The sequence below is a fragment of the Oryctolagus cuniculus genome, chromosome 1, assembly GCF_051225735.1.
Source record: "Oryctolagus cuniculus isolate XC-2025 breed Fujian yellow rabbit chromosome 1, ASM5122573v1, whole genome shotgun sequence".
In the NCBI taxonomy this organism is placed as follows: domain Eukaryota; kingdom Metazoa; phylum Chordata; class Mammalia; order Lagomorpha; family Leporidae; genus Oryctolagus; species Oryctolagus cuniculus.
In genome coordinates, this window is record NC_142867.1 from 20793532 (window position 1) to 20819275 (window position 25744).

General features: G+C 59.1%; 1 protein-coding gene across 3 annotated transcripts in view; it reads right to left on the minus strand.

Annotated features, from left to right (window-relative positions):
- TSPAN18 (tetraspanin 18) overlaps positions 1-25744 on the minus strand; it is a 166182-nt gene that overhangs the window by 44938 nt on the left and 95500 nt on the right. For all 3 annotated transcript variants that reach the window (XM_051852540.3, XM_089309157.1, XM_017346150.4), the window contains one exon: positions 11188-11281. The gene's annotated coding sequence lies outside the window, so the exon portion shown is untranslated. The remainder of the gene's footprint in view (positions 1-11187; positions 11282-25744) is intronic.

The following is a 25744-nucleotide window of genomic DNA, read 5'->3' on the forward strand; positions in this document are numbered from 1 at the left end:
GGATTGGCTGCTTCCTTGCATGACCCCAAGCTGAGCCTGCTCCACAGATAAGGGGGTAAGCTCCCCGTCCCTGGTGGTAGTCAGGCAGTGCTGTGGGATGGACCATCGCTCACTGGTGAGATGTGGGGGAAATGGACAGCATGAAGGACTGAATGTTTCTATCTCCCCGGATCCACGTGCTGAAATCCCAACCCCCAACGTGATGGGGTCAGGAGGTGGGGGGAGATTAGGTCACGAAGGCGGAGCCCTCATGGCTGGGATTAGTGCCCCCAAGAATGGGCAGGAGGGGCCGCTATTGTGGTGCAGTTGCCTGTGGTGCCAGCATCCCATAGGGGTGCCAGTTCGAGTCCCGGCTGCTCCACTTCCAACCCAGTTCCCTTCTAATGCATCTTGGGAAAGCAGTGGAAGATGACCCAGGTCTAGGGACCCTGCCACCCATGTGGGAGACCAGGATGGAGTTCCAACTTCCTGATTTTGGCTGGGGCTGGGTGGTAGCCATTTGGGGAACTAACTGTATCTCTCCCCCCCCCCCCATAGCTCTGCCTTTCAAATAAATAAATCTTTAAAAAAGAGAGACACAGGGATTCGGTTCAGCACTTGAGATGCCCACGTCCCATACCAGAGGGCATAGGTTCCAGCTTCCGGCCAAAGCAGGAAGTGACGGCTCAAGTTCTTGGGTCCCTGGCTGGAGTTCCTGGTTTCAGACTTCAGCCTCACCCAGCCCTAGCTGTTATGGGCATTTGGTGGGGGTGAACCAATGGAGGGGAGATCTCTCTCTCTCTATCAATGAGAGCTGGTTGCAACCTCTCTGCTCCGAGAGGACACAAAGCAGCTCCTTGCCACAGGAAGTGGCCTCCACCAAGCACCCGGCTGTGCTGGACTCCGACCTTGACTTCCACCATCCCGAAGAGTGAAAAACCCGAGTTTGCTGTCTCAAGGTCCCAGGCCCTGGCCTTCCTGTTAGAGCAGCCTACGGGGACAGAGTGAGGCAGCACCGACATCCTCATTGGCCCCCTCTCGTCTCCAGCAGCTGGCAACGATGCACACGGCTGGAGGTTAGACCAGCTCATGGAAACCCTTCCCTATTGTGGGGAGCAACTGGGAGCAACTCGGACTAGACTAAGTTACTGGAATTAAGACTTATTCTATGCATCTGCTTTCCCACAATATGGCGCTGAGAAGGGAAACAGCTTCTACACAGCTGCCTCCAGTTCAACCAATAAACTGTGGGACCTGCTCCTGATTGGAGGAGAGCAGCGTACTCGGTGTGTGGGTAGCAGAGTTGGGATTGGTGGAAGAGGACTATAAAGGAGGAGAGAGACGGCATGCACCAGGAACATCTAAGGGGAACACCTGTGCAGCCCCTGAGAGAGCCGGCCGGCGGTGTGCCGCTCCCCTGCGGAAGTGGGGAATGTGGCAGGGGGAACCGCCCTTCCACGGAGGTGGAAGGGACGGCAGCCAACCCGGGAAGGACCAGCAGCCAACCCGGGAAGGACCAGCAGCAAACCCGGGGAGGGCCGAGCAGACAGAAGAACAGCGCAGGGTCCTGTGTCGTTCCTCCACGAAGAGGGGGAGTGACACCCTATCATCTCTGCTTATCAATTCCTGCTCATCTTTCAGGCCCCACCTCAGACACCACCTCCTCCATGAAGTCCTCCTTGCTTTTCCCACTCCCCACCCCCCCACATCCAGGTTGGCAGGCAGAGTTCAAGTGGAATGCAGTGCAGGTGTCAAAGGGTGGTTCTGAAACCAGAGACCCAAGGTGTCAATCCTGCCCTCCCTCTGCGTGACTTCTGGGTCAGTGCCTCACCCTCTCCAAGCGGCAGCTTCTTCACATGTCCATCTCAGAGGAAGGAAGCCCAGCTCACATGATGGCAGCAGCCCCGTCCTGGAGCGTGCAGTCAGACCTGAGTGTCTCCTTCAGTCCCTGACAGGTAGTGAGCTCCCTGACACTGGCTGTAACCAAGCAGAGGTGAGAGAGGCCCCGGCGTGGGAGCGGGCACAGAGGGTTTCTTTCTCCTGCTGCAATAGAGATTTTTTTTTTTTTGACAGGCAGAGTGGACAGTGAAAGAGAGAGAGACAGAGAGAAAGGTCTTCCTTTGCCATTGGTTCACCCTCCAATGATCCGAAGGCAGGAGCCAGGTGCTTCTCCTGGTCTCCCATGGGGTGCAGGGCCCAAGCACTTAGGCCATCCTGCACTGCACTCCCGGGCCACAGCAGAGAGCTGGCCTGGAAGAGGAGCCACCGAGACAGAATCCGGCGCCCCGACCGGGACTAGAACCCAGTGTGCCGGCGCCGCAGGTGGAGGATTAGCCTAGTGAGCCGTGGCGCCAGCCTGCAATAGAGATTTTCAATGGGGTCTCCTAACTGGAGAAAGCACACTTGCAACTCGGCTTTGGTGCCCGCTGCTGAGCCAACTCTGCCTGCCCGCCCCGTGGCCTCGGGGTCCAGCTGTGCGAAGTGTCCGGGAAGGCAACTCTCCAGGGGCCGAGAGACACAGAGAGGGAGCCCGGCCTGGGGTGGGCGTAGGCTTTTTCCCAGGTGACGTGGAAAGTTCTGGTCCCGGCTGCCATGGAGGCTGAATTCAGCACAGACTGAATTCTCGCTGAGCCCTCGCCTTCAACGCGCGGCTTTGGTGGTGCCTGTAGCACTGCCCCGGGAAGAAGGAACTGAGCAGGGGCCCTCGGGGCCGAGTGTGCCCTGTGCGGAGGGTGGCAGCCCCGGGCTGGGGTCCTGAGGTCAAAGGCACCAGCACTGGGGATGCCTCCTTCTCCACCTGAGGTTCTACACCGGCCCCTGCGGGTTCCTTCCTGGGCCAGGGCAGTTGAGGAAATGAAGCACACTCAGCAGGTGGCCCCAGAAAAACCTTGGGGTTAGGGGGACGATGCAGAGGGAGGGAGGGAGGGAGCAGGGGAGGGCTTGGAGCCCCAGGAGACCTGTGGGGGCGTGGAGAGCCTGGGGCAGGGGCTGTGTGGGGGCCTGGGGCGTCCTGTGTTTTAGGGCCTCTGAGTTGAGGTAAGAGGCTCCATTGGGGGAAGGGGGCGCCGCACCCAGGGAAGTGCCAGGGAAGAGCTGACCTTGACCCTGCCAATGACACTGGAGGTGACACGGGGACCTGCTGAGATGCCGCATCCGGGCTCAGCCCATGACCTGCAGGGAGATCCAGATCCCATGCAAGTCTGGCTCAAACCTCTTCACAAGCAAGCCCTAGGCCACAGGAAACCCGCGTTTTGGAAGGTAAAAGTAAGTGACAGGCCCGAGGCCACACAGAAAGTGGCAGGGGTGGGATTTGAACCCAGGGCCTATGCAAAGCAAGGGAAGAAGTTTCAAAGCAGTCACCAAGCACAGCTGTCTTGGTTGGAAGCGAGCGCCCGATTGCTGGGGGAATGGAAGCAGAGGCTCCATGGAACGGACCTTGGAGCTCCTCCCAGGCCAGGGAGCATGATGGGTCCCCTCAAGGGTTCCAGCCGCACTGCGGCCGCCAGCAGCCCAGCTGTGAGCGCGCAGGGAGCAGAAGCTGCCACAGGTACCCGGCCCCCGCAGCCGATGCCTGCACCTGCCCCATGCTCCCTCTGTCCTCACAGGGGGTGCTGCACTCCCTCCCAGCTTCCAGGGTGCCCTGAGGACTCAGGGGCTCCAGCTTAAGCTTGCAAATTCCCTCTTCCCTGCCTCTCAGCAGGATGAACCCCTGGGGTGGGGGAAGGGGGGCCCTGCTCCCCTCCCCCATTCCCTTTGGTGGGCCCGGCAGGGGGGGAGGCCGAGAGGAAGGTGGGGGCAGGTCTCCGAGGAAGGGGCTGGGCTGGGCGGGGGCATCCTCTGCCACCCCCTCTCTCGGGGGCTCCCCATGCCACCTGGCCCACACCCATGCAGAGGCTCCCGGCCCCAACCCCTGCAGGCCCACCTGCTGCCCTCCGGCTCCACATCCGTAGGGGCGTGTGGGCTCAGAAACCACGTGTGCAGGAGGTGCTTTGCTCTGCTTTACCCCAGAGAAGGTGCAGGGGAGACTTGGGGGGAGCAGAGGGCGCGTGCAGAGGTGAAGCACTGCCCTGGCCGGTACTGAACCCTGGTGAGGCGCTCAGACCCTCAGACCTGGCACTGGCCCTCTTCAGAAGCCCTGCAGGAATGTTCTAGCAACAGGGCAGGGCGCCCGCATGGCTGGGGGATTGGAGACGCAGCCCACCTCCTCAGCTGGTGGTTGTCAATGGCCGGAGCCCCAGCGGTGGCTGCAGCTGAGCCCAGGGGCCCCTCACCCTGGACTACCTCCTGCCATCTTGCCAGGGCACACGGGCTGCGTCGTCAGCTTGACCCCTTCCACGGCTCCCCAGTGCTCCCAGGAGGGGCGGGGGGGGGGAGCCCAGACTCTCAGCATGAGACACCTACTTATGATGCCCTCCCTCACCCCTCCCTCTCCCCACAGGGGCCCCACTGGCAGCTCCTGGAACTGCTTGTGCTCTGTGGGGCCCCCGGGACTTCGCACGTGCTGATTGCTCTGCCAGGAATCCACTGCTCTCTCCCGGTTCACACACAGGCTTCTTTGTCCACCTTTTAGTCATTCATAAACCAGCGCCTCCTCCCCGCCCACCCGCCCAGCATGGGCTCCGCCACCCCTTCTATGGGCGACAGCACGGCTCTGGAGGAGACAGACCGGGGCCTGCTGGTGGCGACTTTCAACCGTGCCCCTGGAGAGCTTGTACCCCCACTGCTGGGCCCCGCTCCCTGGGTTTCTGATTCAGCCGGTCTGGTTCGGTCCGGTCCCGGCTGGAGATCAGCCAGCGTGCCTATCCCACCAGGTCTCACTGCCGCATTCGAGGCTCACTGGTTAGACCCTGAAGTCAGCCCCCTTTGACATCCCACCTCCAGCCTCTGGAAGAATCTGGTATACAGTCGGCGCTTACTACCCAAATGAAAGGTATGGGTTTATTCGCTGTAGCCTGCGCAGCTGTCAGGATGAATCACCAAGACAGTTTCTCTGGACTTGTTCACGCCATTGGGGGTCTTCTGTCCCCTTTGCCAAGGCCCTGACCGTGACTTTGGCTCCTATGCCCTGGCGGGGGCCAGACAGGAGCAGCTGGGCCTGGTGGATGGTCCTCCCTCTGTACCTGGCCACTTCCTCATGGACGCTAGGGTGGAGCCCGTGAGTGTGGAGCAGGGTGGGACCATGGGGAGGCAGGCCTGGGGTGGGGGAGCGCCTTGGAAGACCAGCAAGGTGATTTTGTAGGGTCCCGACATCCCGGGCTCAGGTACCCTGTTCCCAAAACAGCTCCCCCACCCTCTGCCAAGAGGTGACAAGGCTTCCAAGGGGTGACCCTCAGACACCCGGGGGGCAGACAGGGCTCTAAACACAGAAGCTCCTGTGCCGACTCCCAGCAGGTGGACAGGACGGAGCGGTTGTCCTGCCAGGCCCAGGGAAGCTGGGGGCTGGGCTGAGCGCCGGGCACCGTGACAGGACAGGGGCCCCCAGGCAGGTGGCTGTGCACCTGGCACTCCGAGCCTGGCCCAAGTGTGACACAGCGCTGACTGCCTCCTCTTTGGCACTCTGTGTCCTCAGAGACCCCTGGAGACCCTCAGCTTCATAGCCATCAGGTGCTGGGGAGCCAGACTCAGGCAGCCAGCAGGCAGCCCCTGCCTCAGTGGGGCCACTTGGGCACCGGCCTTGAGCCTTTTGTCCTGGGTCGCGATTGGCCCTGACACTCATGGGCTGCTGTCCCCTCTCGAAGGTGCACCTGTCTCCTGCCTTACAAGAAATAAAAGGAGAAGGCAACAAAAAGTTTCCATCTCAGGACACTCCCCCGCCCCCACCGAGAAGGATGGGCTGCTGGGGAAGCGGTGGGGGAGGGGCGCTCCATCCTCCTTGAAATCCTTCCAGCTCATTAGCATTTTTAAGCAGCCTGCATTACTCTGTCACAATAACTTTTACAAGGAATTTCTTTCTGAAAAATGCCAAGCAGTTGGCAACAATCTGCTGGGCAGGGCGAAGTTGTGTAACAAATAGCTTGAGGAGACTCACTAACCACACCCTCCCCCTCCCCCTCGTCCTCCCCCCCTCAGCTGAGCCTGATTTTCTTGCTAAAACCCATCAGTTATTTAATCTGAAGCTCCCTACAGCCCCACGGGGCAGCTGCTCCGGGTGAGAGCATAGAGCGGGAGAGAGACTCAACTCCACGGGCAAGGTCCCCCGGAGCCCTGGAGAGCGGCTGCCCACCAGCTCCGGCCCCCGCACCAGGGCACGCGCTGGGCCATCTCCCCAGGTGCGTCCAAGAGATCCTTAAGCTCCGAGCCACGTGTTTTGAGTCCACGCCACTAAGGACAGCTCCCGGGGACCGAAATCAAACTGTCACAGGAACCCAGACCAAGAGATTAGTGTCTCTGACCTCGCTGACTGAGGCTGGACAGCGAGGGGGATGGCGGCTCCACTATCCTCTGTCCATCTGTCCGTCCTCTGGCAACCGCTGACTTATGCCAGCACACGCCAGGCTCTGAGGGACCCTGGAGACCAGAGTGGATGACGCAGCCGCAGCCGCCAGGAAAGGGCACAGCAAAGGCGAGGTGAGGCAGGACCTCGGTGCCTTCCAGCGCGCAGGCTTTGCATCATCTGGAAATGCCCCAAAGCCCACGCGATTCAGGACCGGAGCAAGCGAGAAAGGGAACACGGGAGTCACACTCAGCAGCACGCCCATCTCCTCTCCGTATTTCTTCAGCCCGCACTGGGACTGGCAACCCACCCCCTTGCAGCCGCAGGTACTGCACGGGTCCAGGCTGGCTTAGCGGGGTCCCTGGCATTGCACCCTGGCCTCAGCCCAGGTGCGGGAAGTGGGGTGGGATATTTCCGCAGGCTCCTCCCTGCAGACCGGAGCTCCTGGGTGCAGAGAGCCTGGGGGTACAGTTCATGGGACCACACGTGCTGCTCAGGCACCCAGGCATACAGCAAGTGCTCTACCAAGTGTTTGATGAATGAATACACGTGATTCTGGGGAAGGCGGCTCCACCACCACCTCCTCAACACCAACGTTTCTGGGACATGGACCAACAGGTACCCACACACCCAAGACTCTACCCAGGATTCCTCCCACAGAGGAATTCCAGAAGTCTGACTCCCAGGCACATTAGCAGAGAGCTGGATCAGAAGCGGGGCAGCTGGGATGTGAACCACAGTCCTGACGGGATGCTGGCTTTGCAGGCGGCGGCTTACCCCACTGTGCCATGATGCCCGGCGCCTTGTGTCCTGCCCAGCACAGTCTTCCCAGCTCAGGGCTCAGCCTTCAGGCCCAGCTCTCACGGTGCCGCCCTCCTGCAATGCCCTCCCCTCCCCTCACCTGCCCTGCAGCCAAGCCAGTTTCCCAGGCCCAGCCCCATGGCCTCCCTCTGGCCTTTGAACTCCAAAGTTTCCTTTCCGCGCCTGCTCAGAACCCTCCCACTCTTGACCTTGGAAGAACGGTCTCTCTATAGGGGCTCTCACGAAGGCACCTGTTGCGTGCGTGCAATGAATAAAGAACAAGAGAGCCTGGGACGATTCTGGGTTGACCTGTGCAGCTCCTGGCCAGGTCTGCAACAGACCTCCACCGGGGAGCCCTCCTGGCTCTCGGGGGCCGTCCTGCGAGGTGAGGAGCACACCGTGCCACTCTTTGCAGCATTGGGCACAGGTCGGAGCTCCGAGAAAGGGCCGGAAAGTGGCCAAACTGTGAACACCAGGCGGCCCGATGAGGGTGCGGTGCTGAGCCAGTCTCAGCGAGGGACTGGGGATCCGGCACCCACAGGCGGCTCTGCGGAGGGCAGGGCCTCTGGGTTTTGCCGACTCAGTTCCCAGCATCTAAAAGACGGCCGGGCACACAGTAGGTGCTCAGCTGCCATTGGCTGAGTCAGTGAATGCGCACACCTGGCACCCAGTAGGTGCTCAGCGAATGCACACGCACTGACCAAGAAGCACTGAGCACACCATGGAGGGCAGGGAGGTGCTGAATGCTGGGATAGCCTGCACCACACCGTGCAGGAGAGAGCGAGCGAGAGCAAGAGCGAGAGCAAGGAGAGAGACTGGTGTAGGGCCAAGAGGTTTGTGGTTGACCAAACCCAAGCCAGGGGCAGATCTTAAACAGCACTTGGCCACGGTTGCCTGGGAGACAGCCTCCTAAGCTGTAGTTTTTCAACTTTTCTCCGCACAGCCATATTTTGTCAAATGAAATCTCACAGGGCACCTGAACGCGTAACAGAGCTGCTGTGTCCATGGTGGACGCTGTAGGGGCTGATACACAGAGCTGCGTCATCAGAGGCTGTCGCCTGCTCCTCCCCTTCCCTCCACAGGGCTTCAGAGAAGCGAGGCTGCGGCTGGTCCCCTAAGAAGGGGCCCAGGGGAGCCCGCCCGAGGCCCTAGGTCTCCTGAGAGGCCATTAGGGGCAAAGAAACCCTAGGGAGGCCCCAGCAGCTCTCTCTCTCTCTCTTTTAAAGATTTATTTATTCATTTGAAAGGCAGAGAGAGAGAGTGAGAGAGTGAGAGAGAGGTCTTCCATCTGCTGGTTCACTCCCCAAATGGCCACAATGGCTGGAGCTTCTTCCAGGTCTCCCACGTGGGTGCAGGGGCCCAAGGACTTGGGCCATCTTCTACTGCTTTCCCAGACCATAGCAGAGAGCTGGATGGAAGTGGAACAGTTGTTACTTGAACCAGCGCCCATATGGGATGCCAGCGCTGCAGGTGGTGGCTTTACCCGCTACATTACAGCGCCGGCCCCCAAACTTATCTTCTAATTTCATTTTTCCATGAACTTTTGGAAGTAGCTTCATACATCGTGTGTGTGGTATGTGTGCACGTGCATGTGCGTGTGCGAGGTTGGGGAGAGAGAGAGTTCAGATACCACATTCACTAAAAACCAGGCACCTGCCAGGAGGCCCACCCTGGTATCATAAACCACGTAGGGCCAAATCAGACCACGGGCCCCAGCTCCCGCCACGGCACCATGAGGGAGCACCTGCTGCTCTGTCTGCTCTGCCAGGCATCGCTCTCCTCCTTCTAACAAGGGTATCTGAGCTCTGCCTGTGGGGACCCTCCCCTTCCAGACACGCAGGTCAAGCCCCTCCTCCCCCACCCACGACACACTGTCTGCCAGCACCACCCAGCGCTGACCTCTTCTGCCCATTCAGAATATTCTCTCTTCCGGGTTCCAGTGATTGGCCCGAGGCGGTCAGGTGACCCACAAGCAGCCAATGAGCCTCCACTCTGACACTGGGGTTGGAACTCCTGGGGAAGAAGCTGCGCTCCTGCCAATGAAATGGGCAGCTGCTGGTCCCTGCCCTGCTGCCCCACGGGGGAGCCCCCAAGGCAGGAGGGAGGCAGAGGCACAGGTGTGATGAGGCAGGGTCCCAGGGGCCTCCCTCGCGTACGCCTGGGACTCCAATAAACGCTGCCCAAATTCCACTTTATTGGAAACCAATAAAAAGTAAACAAATTACCTGTCTTGCTCAATCTGGTTTGAGTTCTGGTGCCGAGTGCTGCAGCCTCCAGTTTCAGCTCAGCCCCTGCCCCGCCTCTCATGGTCCCTGGTGGCCAACTTTGACCTCTAACCCCTGAACAGCGGCCCCCTCCCTTCTCCAGCTGGGCCTGGGACTGAGCCTGGGGCAGGAGCCTGGGTCTGTCTGCACCCCAGGATTCCAGCCATTTGGCTCCTCCCAGGGCTGCGTCTCAGTAGGCCTGGTGAGGCTCTGAAACCCAGGCTTGGATTCATTCTTTCTCCCCTCTCCTTGATGCCCCGCCCCCACTCCTTGATGTCCCGCCCCCACAAATGCCTGGTGTTAAACAAAGAATTCCAGGGCCGCCCCAGAGCTTTGGTTCCCAATGTCAGGGAGATGGGAGGGGAGAGTACAGTCCTGGGGTGGGGGAGTGGTGTCGCTCAGGCCACAAAACATTCCTAGATCTCGCACCCACTGTGACAGCTTCCAAACGGGGACCCAACCCCCACGCACCTACTACTGTAATCCACAGAACCATTGGCTCTCCTTGCCGGGGAACAGGTGGAGCCAGCAGGAACTCCCATGCGCTGCAGGTGGGGATGCCAAAGCGGAGAGGCGCTTGGGAAGCGAGCCTGGTAGGTTCTCCAGGAGCTCCGTCAAGTCCCACCACCCAAGCCAGCGGCGTGTGCCCCTCGGCGTATCCCCAAATCAGCTGAAAACACAGCTCCACCCCAGAAACCCGCACGCCAACATTTACAGCAGCTTGTTTGTCACTGTCCCAAACTGGAAGCAACCCAGACGTCCATCGAGAAGGGAACAGAAAAACAAGGTAGGGCACACCCGGGGGAATATTATACAGCAATGAAAAGCAGTGAGCTCTCAAACCACAGAAAGACACAGAGGAAGCTCTGGGCACATCACTAAGTGACAGGAGCTGGTCTGGAAGGCCACATACACACCCTGTGGCTCCAACTATGGAACATTCTAGAAAAGGCAACGGCCACCCAGACTTAGGATGACAGTTCCCAGCCTTCCTTGCAGCTAGGGCTGCAGGTGACACATCTGCCCAGCGGGACCTGAGCTCTTTAAAAAGAAGGCGCACTTTCCCCTTCGGGTGTCTGCTCTCCTGCTGGCCAGCGTGGGGACACCAGGGCGGGCCAGGGAGGAGCGGCGAGAGCAACGACAGTGGCGCCGCAGCGTGGAAGGACTCCGGGCCTGGGGTGCTTTTTCTGAAGGCCTGGACTTAGCTCAGAGTCGCACCTGAGAAGCATCACCCTCTCTCTTGGTTGAGGACCTGCCACTTGGGGTTTTTGTCACCTAGAGCCACGCCCTCCCCTCACTAGCACAGGTGCTCTGAGGATTGGGCTAAGATTCTGTGCACCATAGAGAAAGCACCTTCACTCTCACTCACTCATTCATTCATCCTCTCACCAAATAACGGGCCACTTCCTAGGCTGGAATCTGGGGATTCCAGGTGACAGCCCTGCCTTCCTCAAGTCCATGTTCTAGTTCAGGGGTCGGCCAGGAAGGCGAGAGGGAGCCAACTTCCGGGCGGTCATGAATATGGAATCCACCCACCATTTACAGGGTCCTCAGCTCTAAGCAAAGCATCACTCCTATGCGCTCTCACTTCCTCTCCACCACCAGCTCAAGAGAGGGGTACTGTGACACAGAGAGGTTGACACAGAGAGGTTGAGGACAACAGCCGAAGTGGCAGAGATGCCCGAGCCGAACAAACCCAACCTCCCTTACCTGCGTCTGTGGCACTGGAAAGTTCTAGATGTCAGAGTCCAGGACCCCGAGCGAGCTGACCACGGAAGCAGGAGGCCACGCCAGAGCCGTGCACCTGTGGGAGACAGAGCAGACCCAGCCGTGACTGCCTGGTGGGGGAGCTCTCCCACTGCCCTCTGCCTGCCCCCTCTTCTCCCCGTGCAGAACGCCCACCCCCCAACCCGCCCACAACATGCAGGGCTGGGGTACGCAGCGGGACCGGGGCCACCTCAGCTGGGAAATAAGCACGAGATGCAAAGACCCGCACAAGCCTGGATGTGTGTGTGTCTGGAGTATAAGTGCGTAAGCATCACGCCCACCGCGTCCCTCGTCCCGTCTCGTCTCGCACAGCACCCTTTACAGAGCGGGGAGGCTGCAAACATTTCCATTGGCTTTGACGTACAATGTAATCTTATCTGTCTGAGTGAGTGGGAGGGAGCTCCAAGAGTCTGAGCCCATTGAAGAAAACTCCTGGCTTGTGTGAAAATCCATTCTCATGCCACACAGCGCCTTGCAGCCAGAGCGACGGCCCCAGAGTGATGCCCAGAGAGGGGCAGTGACTGGCCCGAAGCCACACAGCAGGTCCGTGGCAGGATAAGACCTAACCTTGGGCACTCTCGTGACTGATGGCTGCAGCTTGCTCCCAGGCTGTACCCTCCTTAGCGCTCAGCAAACTTGGCAGCCACTAGAGCAGCCTTGGGCACACTGTGGGAGCAGCCGCAGGCCTGCGTGTGGCTGTGTGCCACTTCCGCCCAGCTGTGGGTCCAACAGAGAATTACGGCCCACCATGACCAGGAATGTGGGCTTTGGAAATGTGTCGCCCTGGAAATCGGACCCTGGGGCACTCGGGGGACCTCACACAGCATCAGTCTCCTCATCTGTGACACAGGGGCACCTCTCCAGTGGACATTACTCAAAAACGTTAGGGAGTGGCTCAGAGGAGAGCGTGTGCATGAGTGCATGAGTGTGTGTGGGTGTGTGTGTGCAGGCACGCACGCCCGGGCAAGGGAGCCCCGGGCTGGCAGCGGCCGTGTGTCCCCGGCAGTGTCTCTGCATCCTGTGAGCTGTTGCCTCCCTCTGCCACCACCTTCAGGGACCAGCGTGGCCTCCACGCCGCGAGGCCCTCACCCGTCCACTCCGGGGCCACCAAGTGCAGCCCGGCATTTCGCCAGCCAACAGAATGCAAATGCTATCAGCTCTCTGCAGGCTGTTGCGCCAGAAGGCAGCCAGAGCGTGAGAACCCGGAGAGGCGCGAGGGCGTGTGCGGCCCCAGGAGTGGTGGCATTCTTCCAAAAGGGGGCTGATAAAGCAAACAAACCCCCGGCTGCAGGGAAGAGGTGACAAGCCAGAGACTCCAGCAGCAGGATGCGCAGCTGTGCCATCCTCGTGGGGTCACCATGGACCTTCCCCATACCTGCTCCGGGGACCCCAGCCCCAGCCTGTGTGTGTCCCGCAACTTCTCTGGGGCCCATCAGCATCTCCCTGGTGTGTCTCCCTCTCTTGTCTGCCCCCTCCCCTGCCCAGTGCACACACACACTGGGACCCCCAGCCCCTACGCAATCACCAGCTCAGAGAAGGCAGTGGCTCCCCCTAAGAGGCGGGTCCTGGGTCCCGGTCCCTGCATCCCACTGGCTTGCTATGAGCACTGGGGTACACCCTTGCCTGCATGGGGTCTTGGTCTCTCCACCTGTGAAAGCCCCAGTCCACGGCCGCCATCTCTCAGGGTAACCCACAGGAATAGAGGCTCAGTGGCAGGCTCCTCCTCCTCCTCCTCTAATTTCCCTAGTCACACCAGCAGGTGCAGGAAGGCTTCTTGGAGGAGGCGGTAGATACGCATGCGTGGAGATGAGGGTAGGGTACTGCAGTATTTAGGACCTAGAGCAAGGAGTGGGACATGAGATGGAAAAGCCTTGTGCCCGGTACTTTACTCGCCTTTCCTCATTTATTCTGAACTCCCATGCACAGATGAGAAATGGAGGCTCAGAACCGGTGGACACACAGCAGGGAACCAGACTGGATTTGAACCTGTAGTTGATGTACCAGGGGGAGCGCTTGTTCCCTGTCAGCTGCTGCCCTCTGGACTGTTGAAAATGGGACACGGACTCACAAAGCTCGGGAGGGCACATCTGGCACGTGAGGGTGTGTGTTGCTGTGAGCGCTGTGAGTTGGACGTGGCCACATGGCCTGTCCTGGGGCCCCACCCTCCCTGGGGGCAGACTGCCCCACTGCCAGGGAGCATGGCACGGCCCCACACTGTGTCCTGCGTGGTCCCCCAGGCTGCCGGCCCCAGGCAGACCTGCGCTCTGACCCCGCCCACCATAGCCACTGGCTGTGTGATCCGGGCAGGCAACCAAGCTCTCTGAGCCTCAGTGAAACCTCACGGAGCCCGTGAGATGACTCATCACGGGGAGAGTGTGTACAAGCCGCAAAGTGCTGTGCCCACTGGCAGGGTGTGGCTCTGATCCCAGGGGCCAAAATGACCCAGAAAACAGCACGGGCACTGAGAATCCAGCCCATGCCTTTCCAGAGGTCCCCCCCTTCTGCCTCAGTTTCCCCATCTGCAAAACCCAGGAGCCTGGCGCTCAGAGGCAGAGTGGTGCCCAGCACGTGTGTGTCTTGCTTTCTTCGCTGTTTCACCCTGCGAACGTCACAGCTGCAGTCCCTTCGCAAGAAGCAGTGGGCCATTCCTGCAGCAGCGAGCCAAGTCACTGAGGCCCCAGGCGGGCATGAAGGGGTGGGAGGAGAGAGGAAGATGGTTTTCTTTTGAAGAAACATGCCGCTCCCAGGAAGACATGGGAAGCCAGCAGGGAGGGGAGGCGGAGGTGGGGAAGTAGGTGGGACTTGAGCCACGAAATCTCCTAGATTTATAGTGGGCTGGTCTTGAAGGAGACCACAAAGAACATGAGCAGTCGCTCTTTGGAAAGCATTAATCTAGCGCCTGCTGTATACCTGGGACTCCACGGGCAGCTGGGTGGAGAGCACGAAGAATGCTTTCAAAGGACTCATGTTACAGTGGGAGAAGTCAAGTTCAAGGTGGCCAAGGAGGGGCTCCCCGCCCACCAGCCATGAGTTCAGAGGAGAAAAGGGCGGTGGAGGGCGGGGAAACTTTGGCTGCGTGGAGACGGGAGGAAGGCACTTTGGGCAGAGGGGCCAGGGTGAGCACAGGCACACAGACGCCCAGGTGTGAGAGGCCTGTGCAAGACCACGAGCCCGGGCCGCCTGCTGGGGCACAGTGGGAATCAGGGTGAGACGGCAGAGCAAGAGCCGATGGTTAAGGTTGTTGAATGCCAAGTCCAGGATGATGAACTTTACCCCCCGGCACTGGGGAGCCACGGAAGGTCACAGAGCAGAGGGGTGCTGCAGGCTGCTGAAAACCAGCAAGGGGCCCTGGCAAAGGGACCTGGAAGAGAGGGTGGGGCTGAAGAGATGATAACCGAGGGGGGGGGGACTCGAGGGGGGGGATCGGGGGGAGGGGCAGATGTGCTGGGTCTGCACACCAGCTCAGCCACTGCTCCCCATGGTGCCCATCTAATCCCTCAGGGCCTCAGGTTCCTCCCCTATACAATGGGGAAAATAAGGTCACCGGACAGGCACGGGGGACCCCAAAGCAGATTATAAACGAGGCGCACTCGGGCCCCGGGGGTGACTGCGGTGTGCCGGCTTTCTGTCATTCTTGTCTACTGTCACGAACTCGTGACGCCTTCCCCCTTACAAGGGAGAACTCTGAAGCTCAAGGCCAAGCGGAAGTGGCCGGCCTGGCCCTGCCCTCGTGGGGGAAGCAAAGCAAGTTAGGAGCAAACGCCCGTGGGACAGCTCCGAGTCTTGACTTTCAAACATCGCCACGGCGAAAGACTGTTTTACAGCTTGTACGCGGTGTGCTTGTTAAACCCATGCTATGGATGTGAACTAATGAGTAAAATGAGTTAAGTTAATGAAAAAAAATCAGCCTTCGGGACGGATCCCTGTCACCTAACGGCAGTCGATAAACACGCACATAAAATTTTAAAATGCAAGAATGAATTGCAGTGCCCAGCAGCTCAAGGAAGCCGCAGTCTCTTGGTCTGAAAAAATAAAAGCTATTGATTTTCGCTGGGTTCTCACTGCTCCCGAGTACGTCTTCGGGAAGTCATAAAGAAGGAATTATTTCCGACTGTTTATTTGCTGAGGATCATATGTAGTGAACGTAACTCGTCTCCGATTCCTAATTAGAACAAACCAAATTACAACCTGGCACTGCAGACCTGGAATGGCCCCCGGGGGCCTCCCGGCTCAGCCCTCTGTTTTACAGGCCTGGAAGCAGATAAACAGAGAAGGACAGCGGCTCGCCCGACACCACACAGCAAGGCTGGGATCCAGGCCCGAGCCAGGGCCCCTGAGTCCAGCACAACACCCGGCTCTGGTCTCCGCAGCCCCTGTGATGACGTCACTCCAGCCAGGCCTAACAGGTGCACGGGGGTGGGTTCCTACACCGAGAATTTCTCTCCCAGCTGCTGGGACTCAGAGCTTGCCTGAGGAAGGACCTGCAAAGCCAAACGCAGCGGCAAGGGTCCAGGAGGGGACAGAGCACAAGGTGTGTAGGCGGAGCCCTGGGGACCCTGTGTCCACCGGGCGTGGCCGGCCAGCTCAGCCAGGAAGGAGACACAGCCTGGGGTGCTGGTGCCCTCAAGTCCAGGCCAGGCCCTCCCTACATCCCCGGTGAAGCCAGGCCCTCCTAACAGCCAGGCTGTGTGCAACACACACGCATGCACGCATGCACACACACATGAATGAGCACGGAGGCATGGACATGCATGCGCGTGTGTATGTGTGTATGCATACGTGTGTGTGTGTGAAGCTTCAAGCCCCACAAGATGACGAAGCAGATGTTTAATTACTACCTGAGTGTAATTAATCAGCATGATTACTACACAACCCACACCACATGATTACTTTGCAATTACACCAAAAGGAAATAGGTTATTGCTAAGGGTTTGCCAATGACCTGGCCTGCCAAAGGACAGGTATCACGGACAGCAGTTTTTCTTCCTTCCCTCCCTCCTCTCCTCCAGTATCATCCTCTCATTAATCTTCTGGGCCTGGGGCCGGGGCTGTGGTGTAGCAGGTAAAACTGCGGCCTTCAGTGCCTGCATCCCATATGAGCGCTGGTTCGAATCCCAGCTTCTACACTTCTGATCCAGCTCTCTGCTGTGGCCCAGGACAGCAGTAGAAGATGGCCCAAGGCCTTGGGCCCTGCACCCGTGTGGGAGACCTGGAAGAAGCTCCTGGCTCCTGGCTTTGGATTGGCGCAGCTTGGGCTATCGCACCCATTTGGGGAGTGAACCAGCGGATGGAAGATCTCTCTCTCTCTCTCTCTCTCTCTCTCTCTGCCTCTTCTCTCTCTGTGTAACTCTGACTTTCAAAGAAATAAATAAATCTTTAAAAAACATCTTCTGGGCTGAAGCCCCCATTGTACGGGACGGGGAGCCCACGCAGGCTGCTGCCCGCGCATGGTGACCCTGCCTCTGTGCTCAGCACAAATGCAAGCCGCGAGTCTCCTGCTCCTGCCCCCTACTCAGCCTGGAAATGCACGTGTCTTCCCAACACCAAGACGGCCTCATGCAGGCGGCCCAGAGCAGAATCCTGGCTCCGCTGGGTGTTCTATGTCAATGTAGCAGTGCCTCAGTTTCCCCAAGGGAGCAGTCATCACTTCGGGGATTCTTGGGTCTACTTGAAGCTATGAAGTGCATGTGACAATCAGCTCTGGGCCTGGCACGCAGTGGCACCTTGGTGGCACCTAAATAATCAATACTAGTCTGATCCTGCCAGAACCGGCCCCACCGGGAATCCTCCCGCCATGCAGTTCCCCCAGCTTCTGGCTCCTTACGTCGCACTGCCTGCCCCCAACAGTGCAGTCCCACCTCCCCACCCCCTCCACAGACCCCGCCTCCTGGATTCCAGCCTTCATCCCCTCTCACCTGACCACAGCTGTAGCTGGCCCTGCCTGTAGTCCCTCCATTGCGCCCTCTACCCGCAAGCTCCTCAGGAGTAGAGCTGGGACCAGGTTGCTCTCCTGCTCAACAACCTCCCATAGCTCACCATCGCCTAGGCATGCGCGTCCACCACCCTTTCTGGTGTTTCAGGTCCCAGAGGAGCTTCTGGGGAGCCCGGGGGCATGGACAGGACGAATGTTGGGGAGACTTTAGAGGTGCCAGAGTTTCACCAACATGCATATCTGTGCAGAAGCCCCCTGGAGGGGGACTTGATCTGCCACCCTTCACCCCCAGAGTCTCTGGGTACCTGCGCCCTCCCCTGGACAAACGCCCTCCCTAAACCCAGCTGCATCTACTTTAGGGTGCAAACTACAAGTCCAAAAAAGAGACCCCATAAGGACCGTCGGACGCAGGGGCCAGGACACGGGCTGCCGCAGGGTGGGGCGTCACGGTGCAGGGAGAGATCCTGGCACACAGTCCGCATGGCAGAGCCAGCGCCGGGCGTGCACAGAGACCCGAGGCAGCCACTGCTGAGTGGGAACTGGCGGCCTCCTTCAGTTAGCAAAGTAGCAAAGAGCCAGCGTCGCTCCTTCAGTCTCACAGCAGCAGCGAGACGCTGGGCGCTGGAGTCAGGGTGCCGGGGATCCGGTCCTGTCCCTCAGCTGGGTGACGGCGGGCAAACACCCTCCCTTCTCTGAGCCTCAGTTCAAAGTTGTAAGAAGGGGACACTCAGCCTGCCTGTGATAGCATGTGATGACTGCCACCTGTCACACACTTTGGCCGGCACCTGGCACGTGGGGAGGGCCAGCGTGAGCTACGGCGTTGGTGAAGTTCTGATCATTCAAAAGAAAGATTAGCCCTGGGAACGCGGACCCTGGTGCTGAGAGCCGAACACGGCACACAGCCCCGGGGCCCTGGGGGCACCAGTCCCCACTGGAACCTCCTGCAGAGGGCAGTCAAGGGAAAGCATCGGCTCGACATTCACTCAGCAAACACTTAGAGTGCTTACTGTGGGAGTCCCTGCGGAAGGCACAGGCAGGGCAGAGGGACTTGGCAGGGAAGCAGAGCGGGGGGACGGGCTCATCGCCACGGCTGGGGCGTGTTTGCAGTGCCTCGAGATGCAGACAGGGCGGCAGCACGCGGGCGGCTGGGCTCTGTTCCAGCATAAGGGCTGGAGAAGAGGAGGAAGGGCAGGGAGAGCCAAGGGCACAGGCACAGCTGGCCAGCGGTGGGGAGCAGCACGCAGGCCCAGAATGTGTCCGGAGAACACGGGGCCGGGGCTCCTGCGTGGGATTTGCAGGAAGCTCGCTGCTCAGTCACTGGCCGGGCCCCAGGGAGCACGCCCGGGCTGGGGCCCTCAAGCACTGGGAAATGGGAAGTGCAGGCCTCCAGCGCGAGTCCGGAGGGGAAGCACTCCCAGGACACAGCAGCTCTCACCCCGCTCAGGCTGTGTACAAGGACCCACGGGGGGAGCAAGCCGCTTCCTTCCTGCTCCGTGCACACACTCACATATCCGCACGCACACATGCACGCCGCTCTCAGGCACGGCCAAGGCTGGGCTCCAAGTACAGCCAAAGTGTCCACAGGCCAAAGATGCAGGGGCGGGCGATGGGTGCGGTGGTTAAGGCGCCCACACGCAGCATCCGAGTGCCTGGGTTCAAGTCCCGGCTCTGCTCCCCGTTTCAGCCTTCTGCTCCCACACACCCTAGGTGGCAGCAGCGAGGGCTCCACTAGTGGGGTCTTGCCACCCACGTGAGCAGCCCTGCTGGAGATTCTGGGCTCCAGTTTCAGCACCCTCGGCCACTGCGGGTGTCTGGGGAGCAAACCAGCAGATGGAGCACTCTCTCTCACCTCCCCGCCCTTCCTCTCTCAAATAAGAAATAGGTTAAGGATGCTGACTAAATGGTAGGAAACCCTTACTGTTTTAAAGACATTGATTTATTTGACAGAGCTGCAGAGAGAGAGAGGGAGGGAGAGAGAGAGAGAGAGAGAGAGAGAGAGAGAGAGATCAATTCCATCTGTTGGTTCACTCCACAGATGGCTGCAACAGCCAGGGTGAGCCAGGAACTTCCTAAAGGTCTCTCACCTGGGTGCAGGGGCCGAAGGCCTTGGGCCATCTTCCACTGCTTTCCCAGGCCATAGCAGAGAGCTGGATCAGAACTGAAGCAGCCGGGACATGAATCAGCGCCAACATGGATGCTGGCGGTGCAGGCAATGGTTTTACCCACTATGCTATGATGCCAGCCCCTGAAACTCTTTTATTTTAGGACAGCTTTGCTGTGTGACGTAGGGCAGGTCAAGTTCCTCTCTGGGCATTCAATAATATTCTACCCTCGAGGGAGAGGAAGGGCTAAGGTCCCACCACTGGGTATGGGTGAGGTGAGGATGAAGCAGAAGCAACTGAGCAAGGGAGCAATGAACCTGAACCTTTCTGCTCTGTACACACACTCACATATAGGGACAGAGCCTGTACCTGGGACAGAGCCTGTACCTGGGACACAGCCTACACCCAGGACAGAGCCTGTACCTGGGACGGAGCCTGTACCTGGGACGGAGCCTGTACCTGGGACAGAGCCTGTACCTGGGACGGAGCCTGTACCTGGGACGGAGCCTGTACCTGGGACACAGCCTACACCCAGGACAGAGCCTGTACCTGAGACGGAGCCTGTACCTGGGACAGAGCCTGTACCTGGGACGGAGCCTGTACCTGGGACGGAGCCTGTACCTGGGACGGAGCCTGTACCTGGGACACAGCCTACACCCAGGACAGAGCCTGTACCCGGGACGGAGCCTGTACCTGAGACGGAGCCTGTACCTGGGACAGAGCCTGTACCTGGGACGGAGCCTGCTGGGACACACAGGGGCAAGACTCAGGGTCCCCTGCCCCTCGTCTCGTAAGAGGCTTGAGCTGGGCCCCCAGCTCCAACACTCACTGCAGGAACTCCGCCACCATTTGTGAACCTTAGCCTCAGTTTCTCCACCCATTACATGGGGACAACAACACTTCTCACATACAGAGTTCAAGTTGAAGACACGAGAGGTTGTCCCGGAGCCTCAGTGAGTGGAGGCGAGCACTCACGTCACAGCTGTGGGTGCAGTTGGGGCACTGCTCTGTGCCATGCCCACGCCAGCAGGTTCCCGGGGATGTGGGAAGGTGTGAATCTGACAGTAGTCCCCCCCTGAAGGGGAACTTCCCTGCCCACACCCCAGCCACACAGGGACGTGGAGCTGACATCGGCCAGGGGCCACTGGAGCGCAGGAACGGAACCTGGCATTAGGGTGCCTGACTGCACCTGCCCTGGCTACTTCTACAAACAGACGCATCCACTTACAACCTCTAAATAACAATGGCTCATCAGAGCATGGACGCCTCTGGAAATTCGCCAGGCCTCAGGGGCCCCAGGGATCACCCACCCACTTCTCCCGCTGTGCTGCTCAGCCCAGGAGGAAGGAGCCAGGAACAATGGCCTTCCCCTCGGCTGGCCAAGGACGGGGTTACTAGGGGTCACCTGTCTGCCACCCACTGTTCGGAGGGAGGGAGCTCAGCGGAGCCAGGCCAGGCAGGGCAGATTGCACGTTGGGTTGGGGGGAGAGGCTGGGGGGAGCCCCCGACCCAATGCTGCTGCTGAGGCTTGCTTAGACCCTGGGAAGCCACACCCTCCCGCCCCCGTAAAGTGGCAGTAGGGGCTTCATATTGAGGTCCATCTCCTGCTATAGCAGGTGTTTCTCCAGAATTTTGGGGTATGTGGGGGCTGCACCCTGACCTCCCGCCCTGCACGGAGCACCTCCCGCCCCGGCCGCAGCAGTGCTGCTGTGGGACTGCCCTGGCTGCAGGGACCCCTCTCCAGGAGATGGGGTGAGCACTGCCCTGACCCCTGCCAGACATAGCCCAGGAGCCCCCAGCACACTGCCGCGGGCATTAGCCCAGCCCTCTTGTCCCTGCTGGGGACACACCCTAGAGGCCGCTCACACCCAGCAGCCCCTGCGTGACCTGGCTGGCGCCCGAGTGCTCTTGCACCTCACCCTTGCTCGGCTGCTTCTTCCGCCCTCTCCCGCATTCTGCCTGCAGAGGGCCTGGTCCAGGAGAGGCAGCTCATCCGGGAGACAGACAGGCAGACACAGCTCCCACCACTGCAGGACCCAGTGTCCAGTGGGGGCCAGGCCTCAGGGAGGGACCCACAGAGACACCAGCATGTCCGTGACAACCGTTCCCCGCACTCCCGCCTGGAAGGCAAGAGCTCACTGCCAGGCATGGCCCCTCCAGATTCTGATGGGACCAGCAAACCCCCCAAGAGAGTGAGTGCCCACTGCAGAGATGGACAAGCTGAGACCCCGGGCAGACAGGTCACTGGGTCACTGGAACTCAGCTCTGCCTGACCGCTGGGTCCCTGCCCCTACCTCCCACCAGCAAAGTGGGCCTGAACACAGGAGCAACGATGTGGCAAGGGTGAACCCGACACTGAGCTGCACCTCCCCATCACCTTATGTCACTCATGGGCCACAGACTCGGGGAGGCAACCCCCCAAGGAAGGGAAGGCCTGGGGCTACCCCAGCGGCAGCCTCCCTGGGCACCACGGTGGCCTCCAGCCCATCACAGGCCCAGGGCGCACTCCCTCTTGGGGATGCTAATGCTGCCTCCTCCTCACCCCCGCTCCTCCTCCCTGCTCCCACTTCCTGTTCTGCGGGGGGCCCAAGCTGAGAACAGCTTGTTAAGCCCATTCCTTCGGCATCTGAGCCCCTGCTGCGTCTCAAGCCTGAACAGCTCCCGAAGGAGAGAGGGGGGCAAAATGGTGAAGGGGGACTCCGCCATTGGCAGTTAGGGGGCTCCCCTAGGCGAGATCCAACAGCCACCTCACTATGCCCCAAGGCAGGAAGGGGGCTTGCTCCAGGGCGCCCGCCACCTGCTCGCTCTGCCCTGTCCTCTCTGGCCAAAAGGCAGCAAGAGAGCTCAGCAGGTAGGGGAGACCCTTCTCCTCCTCTTCCCGCCCACACCTGCAGCCTCTTTAACATGAACTCTGCCCAGGGTGAATAAGTCTGCACCGCCATGGGCACTGGACGTGTGTAACCCTCAAATCCCTTCCCATCCACCCTGCCTGAAACAGCTCTCCCTATTACAGACGTAGAAGCTGAGCTCCAAACAGGTGCCTGGTGTATTCTCAAAATGTTCCCACATAGGACTCCACAAGGCACCTCCCGGTTTATACCCCAAAGCACCAGAGACGGGCACACACATGTTCATAGCAGCATTGACCCTCACGTGCAACAGGTGGAGAGAACCCAAATGCCCATGGATGTTAGAGTGGGTGAACCAATTTCTGTGGTATGTTTCCAGGCAATGGAGTACTATGCAGTCATGAAAAGGAAAGGAGTGGGACTCACGCTAAAAGGCCAAGGAGCCTGCAGAAGGTGTTGGTGAGGGCCAGCAGACACAGCAGGTCATGCAGTGGTGAGTCCATTCCTACGAGATAGCTGGAACAGGTGCACACATAGGAAGCAAGGTAGTGGCTGCCAGAGATGGGGAGGGGAAAGGGCAGCCAGGTAGCTTGGGGCACAGGCATCCTGTCGTGGGGGGTGATGATCCTTTGTAACGTGACAGAGTGCGGTTGCACAACACTGCAGACGAATTACATGCTACCAAAGTGTATGCTTCAGCTTATTCTGTGATGTGAATTCTACGTCCATCAAATGAAAAACGGAGTGACGTAAGCCACTAACGGTCAGAGCCCTCATGACTTCACGGCCTTGGCCACGCCCTCTGTTGTCTGCCCCATCCTTGTCCAACCTCTGGGCCTCTGCTGCTGCTGCAGCCTCTACCAGGAAAACTCTCTCCCCTGGTTTCTACTGTTAACATCCCACCCATCCTTCCAGGGCAGTGGGTAAAAGTCACCGCCTCCCAGAAGCCTTCCCTGTTTCTCCCTCTCTGCCTCGGAGTCCCTGGAGCCCCACAGCCCTGTGTGCTGCCCCTCTCGCAGCCTGGCACGGGTCCTTGAGAGAGAGAGTTCAGTGATACAAACGCCTAGAGAAGTCTCGGCTCTGTGCTTGGGATGTAGTCAGACGGTGCTCAACAGATGGGGCTGTGAGTGGGTGCTGAGAAGTGGGCACCTACGTGATCTGCAAGGTCTCATCCAACATGGGCGGAATGGAAGGGGAGAGAGGGGACCCTTCCTCCCTTCCCTCTGGCCAGCAAGCCTGTCTTAGTTCTCAGGTTTTTAAAATAAATGCGACTGCATGTCCTCTTGGCTGGTTGGCTCCCAGTGCACGTGCACACACACACACACACACACACACCTTTGCCTTGGCCCTGGGAGGAGCCTAGCCCACGGCTGCCTCTGTCTAGGAAATGACCGGGACTCCTCACACCAGCCCAGCCCTAAGACCCCTCCCCGACCAGGCTGTGCAGGGCAGGGGACAAGCGTGAGCTCCGCCTTCCAGGGAGACAGGCTCCTGCCACACTCTCTCCTACTTCACAGTGGTCTCATTCTCCCCACTGCACAGATGCAGTAAGTGAGGTCCAGCAAGACAAGCAGTCTGTCATTTGTAAAAAGGACTCATTTACTCTTACTTATTTGAAAGGCAGAGAGAGAGAGAGAGAGAGAGAGAGAGAGAGAGAGAGATTGTTCATCTGTTGGCTCACTCTTCAAATGGCTATAGTAGCCAGGTCTGGTCAGGCTGAAGCCAGGAGCCCACAACCCCATCCAGGTCTCCGGCATGGATGCAGGGACCCAAGCACTTGGGTCATCCTCTGCTGCCTTCCCAGGCACAGTAGCAGGGAGCTGGACCAGAAGTAGGGCAGCTGGGACTTGAACCCGTGCTCAGACATGGGATGTGGGCTTCCCAAGCAGTGGCTTGACACACTGCACTGCAGCAGTATCCCCACGGAAGGCCAGTTGTCAAGTGAGACACACCCAGAGCTGTCACTGCTGCCTTGGGAACCTGGCCCTGGGTGTGGCACTGGGGCTGGCTCAGCTGCTGAGCAGAGACAGCAGAGAGAACTGGGGCTGAGCTGCAGGGGGTGTGTCGCGCATGTTCTCTATTGGGTCCTTAGCAGGGAGCACGGTGCCTGGCATTTGCACAGCAGGAAGCCGGAACACCCTGAACCGTGAAGGACTCTCTTGAATTCTGCTTGTATGTTGGCTTGTGTGCTCAAGGGACTCACTCAACTGTGCCCCTTGACCTGGGCCAGTCCTCAGGGAGTGTCCATGGGATAGGTCTGTTTAATATTCACAGCCACTCCTACCTTGCTGGATTAAACGAATAAACACTCAACAAGATGATCACCAGGGAGGCTCCTTATCAAGAAACCCCAAGAATTACATGCATTCAGAGTAGCCCCAGCACTAAGGAAGCATCCCATTGACATTCCTGTCTTCCCTTTCAAATGATACCCAGACTCCATTGTAATACTGAATCAAACAGCAAACCACACAGGAGAAGCTTGTGTGATACATGGGTATCCCATAGACAAGAATTCAGAATATATAATGAACTCCTGCAAATCCATAAGCAAAGAATAAGGAAAGAGCCATGTTTAAAGTTGAATAAACCTGAATAGGTATTTTCCAAAAGAAGGTTTGCACCCAGCAGACAAGCAGATGGAAATGGACCCCAGCGTGCAACCACTACAGATCCAACAGTTGGCTGCAAGTGAACAGACCAAGTGCGCCAAGTGTGGCCAGGGGGTGGAGCAACTGAAACTCTTTCACACGCTGGCAGGACAGGTGGATGGTGACACAGGACAGGCAGAAGGTGATGGTGCCTACTGCAGCTCCACCCTGGACTCAGCTTTCTGCCCCCAGCTCCCTGGCAGGGAAATGCCTGCACACAGACACAAAGACACCATGCACCACGCTTGTCATTAGTATCAAGAACGAGACACCACCTGATGTCCAGGCACAGAAGGATGGATAAGCACAATCACCATCTGTCAGTGTGATGGAATATTACACAGCAAGGAAGAACAGACTATGGCTAGAGACGATGCACGGGTGGATCATAAACTCACTTCACTAAGTTAAAGACACTGGAGGGAGAGGAGTGCAAACCATGTGACACACTGATAGGAGGTTCAAGAGCAGGCACAGCTGCTTCCTGATGGAAGAAGCCAGAACAGTGAGTGCCTGGGGTAGGGGGAGGGGGAGGTTACATGAGGTGGGGAAAGGAGAGTGTTCATGGGAATGGGGCGTGGGAGAGCCTTCTGGAGGGACGGGAAAGTTCTTCAGTTTTATCTGGACGGTGGTCCCTTGGAGGATAAACAGGATGGCACACTTTGCTGGGTTCAGGTTAGACCCAAGCAGGCTTTATTTTATTGACAGGGGAGGCTGCAATGGGTGGCACCACATCCCAGGCCTGCCCACTCTGTCATTTGCCAAGTCTCAGCCGCCCAGGCTGCAACTCCGGGATTCTGTGCTCATCCTACTCCTTCTCACCCCTTCCACCGTCACCGAGGCTGCCCAGGGAGGCCTTCCTCTCTCCCGGATTGTGTACCAGCCAACAAGCCCCCTGGACCTCTTCACCCCATGCACACAAAGGGTGCCACACTGGTGGACTGTGCTCCAGAGGGGAGAGACGTG